Source organism: Chenopodium quinoa, unplaced genomic scaffold, assembly GCF_001683475.1.
Source record: "Chenopodium quinoa cultivar QQ74 unplaced genomic scaffold, ASM168347v1, whole genome shotgun sequence".
NCBI lineage: Eukaryota > Viridiplantae > Streptophyta > Magnoliopsida > Caryophyllales > Amaranthaceae > Chenopodium > Chenopodium quinoa.
Genome location: NW_018742455.1, coordinates 2,170,889 through 2,178,771, shown reverse-complemented (window position 1 = coordinate 2,178,771; position 7,883 = coordinate 2,170,889). Strand labels below are relative to the sequence as shown.

At 33.9% G+C, this 7,883-nt stretch overlaps 1 long non-coding RNA gene across 1 annotated transcript; it reads left to right on the top strand.

Annotated features, from left to right (window-relative positions):
- The first annotated feature begins 3,208 nt into the window (after positions 1 to 3,208).
- LOC110718398 lies at positions 3,209 to 5,864 on the top strand. Its single transcript, XR_002510908.1, has 2 exons — positions 3,209 to 3,731; positions 5,543 to 5,864. It is a non-coding gene; the product is annotated as an uncharacterized LOC110718398 (long non-coding RNA).
- The last annotated feature ends 2,019 nt before the right edge of the window (positions 5,865 to 7,883 follow it).

Genomic DNA, 7,883 nt, shown 5'->3' with positions numbered 1-7,883 from the left:
AATTATTATATTTTAAATTATCCTCTAATTTTCTTCTTCATTATCTCATTTTGTTCCTATCTTTCTTCTCCCAACCATATGTATATCCATTTAAATTTTCTTATCTTTTAACCCAACTATTAATCTAGACTTAATTTGATTCAAGTACCTTAACAACCCCAAAAACTTATCACATTTTCTAGTAATCATATCACACCTTAAAATCTATCCTTTCTACACCCTAGCCTATAAATACCCCTTCATACCTCTCACATTCTTCACACCAATTTTCTTCTCCTCAATTTTACACAAATCATCCCGTTTATATTTGAAGCCAATTTTTGGGCACTTCTGCTCGGTTTTTGGGGTATAAACGTTTCACAAAAAGTTGTTCCTCTCGAAAATTCCTTGAGGTTAGGCTCAAGAATTACCCAATTCCGAGCTATATCAAAGGAGTTATATCCTCTGCAAGTTCTGCCTATTATTTCCTATGCAAATCCAATTCTTCTCTTTTCCTTGGTTTCTTATCTTTTCTTCTTCTCTTCTCTTATTCAATTATTATTATTTTTATTATGGGGGATTTATAAAAATTATTATGAGTAGTTTTAATTATATAAATCATATTTTTATGATGTTTATGAGAAATTAATTAAAAGGTTCATGTACATATAGTTGGGGGTTTTTAATTATTTGTTAACCTTATATTGATTAAGGTTATATTTATTTGTAGGGTGTGTTCGACCAAGATTCTTGAGGTTCTTTTGGTGTGTATAGCTAAGCAAGGATCAAGGTACGTTAGGTGGCTAGATACCTTTGAAAGTGATTGGTTTGAATAACATGTTTTATTTGATTTGATTGGTGATTGAATTAAATTGATTTGAATTATGATTTTGAAATAAATCATGTTTGGAGGTATTGATAAAAGTATTTTGGTTTTTAAATCATGTTTTAAATGGTTTGAATTACTTATCGTGTTTAAATAAATGATTTGATTTTTAAAAGGTTTGTTGAATTAAATAAAAGGTTTTTTAAGGAAGAGTTATTGATTTTGGAAAGCTATTAATATGAGATTTTATTCTCAAGTATTTATTTAAAATGTTTTGATTTTGAAAGTATGTGGACTTATCAAAAAGGAGTTTGAATTATATTGGATTTGTTGGATCTTAAAAGGATTTATTGAACCATTGAATTATTATTATTAATGCTTTATAAGCAGGTTGGTAATCCCACTATGCGGATTTGGTTTATTGATAAGGCCTTGAACTTTGTATGACCGGGTCTTTCCTCAAGAATAGCCTTGTAATATAAGGAGACTAGCTTGGGGGGTGTGCACACTTGGGTGAGAAATTGGATTTAAAGAAATTGGTTCAAAAAGGAATTGGATTTTTAAAGGAATTGGTTTATCAATTATTTTGAATGTTGAATCATTGGAATTGGTTTTGAATCATGAGTTTTGGAATTAGTGGATTATTTATTGGAATCGGTTTGAAAAGCATGTTTGCAAATAAATTGAGTTTACATTATCTTGCACTTATCGTACTTAGCATATTTTGCTAATCTGTATTTCCTATTTGTTTTGGTTCGCCCTGTTTACCGTAATGGTAAGCAGTGTTGACTATTTTCAGGTGGAGTCATGAATGAGCATATGGGAGTCCCGGGATTTGCTTCACATAGTTAGGAATGTTGGTCTTGTCTTTATTTAGAGTACTCATAACAATGTTACTATTTTCATAAGTATTAATAAAATAAAGTTGAGTTTCCGCAGCAAGTTTTTGTTATTGAGTTAAGTATTTTGAGTAGTCTTGCGTAATCACGCGGCGGTAATACGCCCAATTCTATCTCTACGGTATAATTATACGTATTATATTGGTATTTCCGTAGAGGGAGATTTGGGGGTGTTACAAGTTGTGAAAATTCCCACGATCCCAAAAGATCGAACCTTTGGACCTAATGACCAAATGTACTTCTTAAATGCCCAAGTACCTTTTTCATACCCAAAGAAGCGACATGAGTATGTGGAATCTAGTGATGAGTCCGTACCACCTCTTGGTAGGAGCAAGCATTATCGTTCTCTTAGCCAAACTCCAAGCTATGAATCTTCCAAACAACCTAGCCCAAAAGCCCATTTCCATGTTGCAAAAAGGCCCAGAATTCGTTCTCAAACTGCAAAAGAAAGAGCCCAAAACCCCAAAGCTTCTTCAAGCCACTACAACAAATCATCACTTGTGCCACGAATTATGCCACGGGAATTCCAAATTCGTGGCATAATTTTGATTAGCCACGGGAAAAAAAAATATGACACAAAACCTGAATAAGAAGAATAATTTATGTCACGGGTATTTATTTTCCCGTGGCAAATATCACACTTGTGCCACGAGTAGCGCTTTTCCCGTGACAAACTTTACATTTGTGCCACGAATGCTATCTTCCCGTGGGCAAACTTTACATTATTGCTGCGAGTTGTTTTTTTTTTCGTGGCAAATTTTACACTCGTGTTACAGGTAATAATACTTTCTTCACAAGCATACAATATTTTTTGACACAAGCATACAATATTTATGCCATGATTTTTGCTAAAAATATATATAAAAAAATTGTAACTTGATCTACTCATGACATGGAAAGGAGGAAATCATATCATATTATAACTAGTTTATATAAAACCATAATACAAATTAGAGGTCAAATATATTTATATTTCTAATACACACTTATATTTTCTTTATAAATAAGCTTGATTTATTTATTTTCGCACAATAACACAACAATTGTATATCACTAATCACTAGTAGAAATTTTTTAAAAGACTCCAAATAAAAGCACTGGTTTATAAACTTCGGTCCCTATATTTAAAATAAAAAAATATTAATTATCATGATATAAAAGGGGCAATAGTTTTTTTAAAGAATTTTGTCTTTTAACATGACCTTTTTTTTTTTTTTGAAAGATAACATGGATCTATTTCTAATACATGGTTAAATTATGTTTTCCAGCGTAATGGCAACAAGTGCATATGACTAATAGAATTTTTTTTTAAATTCACCTAAAGAATGCATTAGTTTTATAAAAACCTCAATTTCGATAATCTATATTATTAGCCATATCAGCAGTCGCGTGATAAAGTCACTATAGAAAATTATATTTATTACTGGTACCGCTTGATAAAGTCACTATAGAAAATTATATTTATTACTGGTACCAATCAAACTTAAAAAAGGGAATGGAGCTATCAATACCAATTAAATAATACATTTTCATAAAATTTCAATAGAGAAAATATGCTGTAAGAAATTTTAATATTGTTTTCGATTTTTAATTTATTCGTTTGCATTCACAAATGAATTCCCTTATTTCTATTTTTTTATTTTTTTAATATGAAACCAAATGACTTCCCTTCTTTCTGTAAAAGTTTTATTAACAGTCAACTTGAGTAAATAAAAAACTACCCCAGTTTAACGACCCCCCAAATGATCCGTGCTCTTGCTGTATTTTCCCCTTCTTTCTCTCTCATTTTCCATTGAAGCGCACCTATCGTTCTCCATTGAAGCAGTTTCTAAGGTAAAATTTTAATTTCTCTTTTTCATTATCCAGTTTCAATTTCTCTAGGCTTTTATATATCCTAAATTTAATTCACATTACACACAAATTGAGGGTTCTCCTAAGCTCCACGACATCCTCCATTTCTCGGCTTTCGATTCATCATCCTCCATCGTCGTCTACAAGTCCTGGATTCAATTTGTGCGATTTATAAGGTAGAATTCGTTGAACTTTCCTCAAGAACGAAAATATTCAGCCTTAATTCGAGAAAATTCGAAAAATTCTAGACTAAATTTTGAGCCAATTTAAACGGTTTTTCATGCAATAATTCAACCTACAGCAAATTCGAATCAATTTTCGAATCAAAAATCGGAAATTTGAGGTTAGGGTTTATAGGTTATTTAGCTTTGCATTATTTTTTGCCTTTTTGGTCCAATTATTCCTGTTTAATGCTTTGATTTCTTGGGTTTAATTTGATTTGATTTCACTGTAATGCTTATTTGATATCAAATTAGTTCCACTATTTGCAATTAAACTTACAATTCTTTTTTAAGGGCAAAATTCCCTGTTTTTTCTTCTTAAATTGGGTTATTTTATTAGGTACTTGCTCAATTCGTATCTACTGGATTAATGTATACAATTCTAAGCATTTTTGTCTCTCTCTCTCTTTTTTTTTTTTTTCTTTTTTACTTTTTTATCTCTGTGATTTTTTTTTTATTCAAATTATCTAAGTTTTCTGAATGTGATTGATGGATGTTTGTTATGTATACCTGCATATTGAATATAAATTATGGTCATTTGTGATATAAGTGGTTGTTGATGAGCAATTATTGTTGAAAACTAGAAATCATGCCTTCACATTGTACACTTTATGAGTTTGTGACATTAGTTTGATTGTAATGTATTTTGAAACAATATGTAAATTGTTAGTTTGATACCTTAGTTTGATTATTATTATGTATTTGAAACCAAAATAAATTGTGGGTGAAGGGTGAATATTGAGAGTCACCGTGATCCTTGCCAATGCAAGATAAGCTAAGTCACTAGATTGATGATTCGAGCTTTTAGTAAAACCAACTCCTTTTAATGAAATTGTTTGGTGAGGAACATGTTAATTGAAAGGGGATGTGATCTTATGAGTACTAATAAGATAAGGAACTCAATTTTGTTGCTATAAAATTATGAGCTTAATTTGATGTTTGAATAAATTTAGTGGATGCAACTATGTAATTGGGGCTTTTGTTCTCAAAAATTATGAGCCTAGTTTGATAATTATATCAAATTTTATTGCTAATATGTTTCAGAACCCTTTAAAGTTTAGATCTGGGTACAGGGTGAGTAATGCCCCTTCTGCCCTTTTGAAAAGCTGTTTAACTTGCATTAACTGGGGTATTGTTTGTGTTGTTCGTATATTAGCCATCTTAAAGTTGCAGTTGGGTAATGATGTGTCTAATTGTCAAATCTGAATCATGGTTTGTTGATGTGGATGTCCTATGGGTGTATTTCTGGCAATATGACTGATTAATATGTACAATATTTCAATAGTTGTAAGCATATGTTAGTCAAGAACTCTTAGTACCTCAGTCCAATATTTATGTGATGGTTATGTGCATATTGCTTCTGGTGTTAAGTTTTCATACCGTAATAGTACCAAGTATCTGACGACAACTATTGTAAACAAGTTTATGGCCACTTAGGCCTCTAATATATTTCATCGTAGTGTGTTAAATATAAAAGGGATTGTAATAGCCACTGTGACTCCACAACACCTTGTTCTGAATAGGAACTCTCTCTTCTAATGAGCCACATAACTACTATGTGCTTTCAAATCAGTATTGAATCAAAATATTAAAAAAAAACTTCTTTTTTTTGGGGTGAGATTTTAGATAGGGTGTGTATTTTCTAAGACTAATAAGGTGAAGAAAATCCATGACGTTTGCTCTGATGTGCCTTTAACATGAATTCATGTCTTTTTCTCTATCTCTGCGTGGTCTGATTATACCTTTTGGTTGTACATGCTGGACAGACACTTGTTTCAGTTGTAAGTAGTGCGAGTAAAAAGTATTTTCTTGGGACTCGCAGTGCTCCTCATGAGAGGTGGAAGAAAGAATGTTGTGGATATGCTAGAATCGTTGCTAAAATTGCTAGAATCGTTGCTAAAATTGGGTGTTGCTGCTCTCTGTTGAACACACTGCTACTGATTCTGCTTTGCTGATTGTTGCTGCTCCAATTTAGTGTACTCTAATTAATTAATTAATTAATTAATTAATTATTCTTTTTCAGTTTTTGTTTGGATGAACATTGTAAATTTACAAGTTATTAATGAAAATATCTAAGTTTAATGTGTATATATGCACTATGTTTGTTGATCAATTTGGGTGAAAAAAAAATGCAAATTCGTTGCCTTTAAACCATTTAGGCACGATAATATTAATAGCAACTGATTTTATTAGCCAAGGTAGTATTTGGGTAAACAAGTAAATTAGCCACGGTAATATTTGTGGCAACAACGTTTATTAGCCACGGTAAAATTTGTGGCAAATAATTTGTTAGCCACGTTAATATTTGTGGAAAGTGAATTTGTTTGCCATGTGAATACCCGTGGCATAAAAATTAGAATTTGCCACGACATTCATATTCCCATGGCAAATTCCTAGCCACAGCCTCTTGTGCCACGGGAGTAAAATTCAAAATTTCCTTGGCTAATTTTCATAGCCACGGGAATTTTAAACTTGTGCCACGATTTTACTCGTGGCACAAAGGTCAATTTGTTGTAGTGAGCCAACCTTGTGGGGATGTAAGTCCAACAAAAAGACCACATTACATTCCTGCCCCAAACAGAAATATAAGTAAATCTGGGTCAAACTCATCAGGTCTTATTCCAAGCTATAGTGGTTATAACCCAACTCTCATGGCCGAACCAAGCAATAGAAGTGATGATCCGGATTATGATCCTATTGAAGATGGTTATGCCCATAGTGTTATTTGATTGTTTTTAACTATGTTTTTGTTTCATGTTTCAATAATTGTCCTAAGTGACAAGGTTGTATTTTCAGTAATTATTAATGAAATAAAATGAATTATTTGAAATTTCTCTGTGTTATTAAGTGAATTAAATGCTTGTATGAGTAGAACTTGTTTTGATTTCCAAGTGTAATAATCATACCCAGGAATTATGTCGCCAAGAATGAGGGAACATTTAAGGAGTAAGCGCACTGGTTCCAAAGTTGGAAAGGTCCTTAAGCAGATGACCCAAATTACTGAGAACAACACGAAGGTGGTGAACAGGGAACACCGAAATCCTAAGCTTGATGCCTATAGTGAAGTCTTTAAGAGGGTAGCTGCAGCTAAACCACCTATTTACTTGGGAAAAGAGGACCCAGCCAGCCTTGAAAACTGGATTAGGGAGTTTGACAAGCTATTTGATGCTATCAATTGCCCAAGCGAGCTGAGGGTGAACAATGTAGTTTAATACTTGAGGGAGGAAGCTGACTTATGGTGGGCCCAAAGAAAGGATGAGTTGCTGAAAAGACCAAACTTTGGGTGGAATGAGTTCAAGAAAGCCTTGAGAGAGAAGTTTTACCCTTCCTACCTTAGAAAGCAGAAGTGTATGGAGTTTACCAACCTAAGAATGGGAAACATGTCAATCAGTGAATACTACAACAAGTTCATTGAGTTGATGAGGTTTGCCCCGGAAGTAGTCCCTGCTGAAACCATTAAGGCTCAAAGATTTGAGCAAGGCCTAACCTTGACCCTCCAAGGGAAGCTAGGGGGAGTGACTTTTGAGACCCTAGATGAAGTCTATGGCCGTGCAGCCCATCTGTACGGAATTAAGGGGAGGGAGATGGAGCAGGTGGGAGAGAAAAAGAAGAACCCAGACTCTTTTCACGGGGGTGAAAAGAGGCACAAGCCTAATGGAAATTACCAAGGGAATTCTGGAGATAGGAAGGACAACAAGGGGAACTTTGGGAAGGGGAATGGGGGACAGTCATCCAACCATAAAGGGAATGAGAACCAAAGGGGTGAGAAACCCAAGAGGAAGTATTTCTGCAAGAGGTGTGAGAAAGACCACCCAGGGAAAGACTGTGAGGGAAACCCGGTAACTTGTCGTTACTGTCAGAAGTTGGGACACCGTGAGTATGAGTGTTTCAAGAAGGAATCTAATGTTAAGTCTGGGAAGGTGAAAGAGTCTAATGCACCTAGTAAACCACCTCAGTCTAGTGGACCTACAACCAAGGCTGGAACCAGTAACAGTGCGGGAGGTGCCCCAAAGGGTCGTGTGTTCGTGATGAATAGTCGGCAGGCTGAGTCTGCTAATGATGTGGTAATTGGTGTTTTCTTTATAAGTTCTTCTCCTGTGAAGGTCT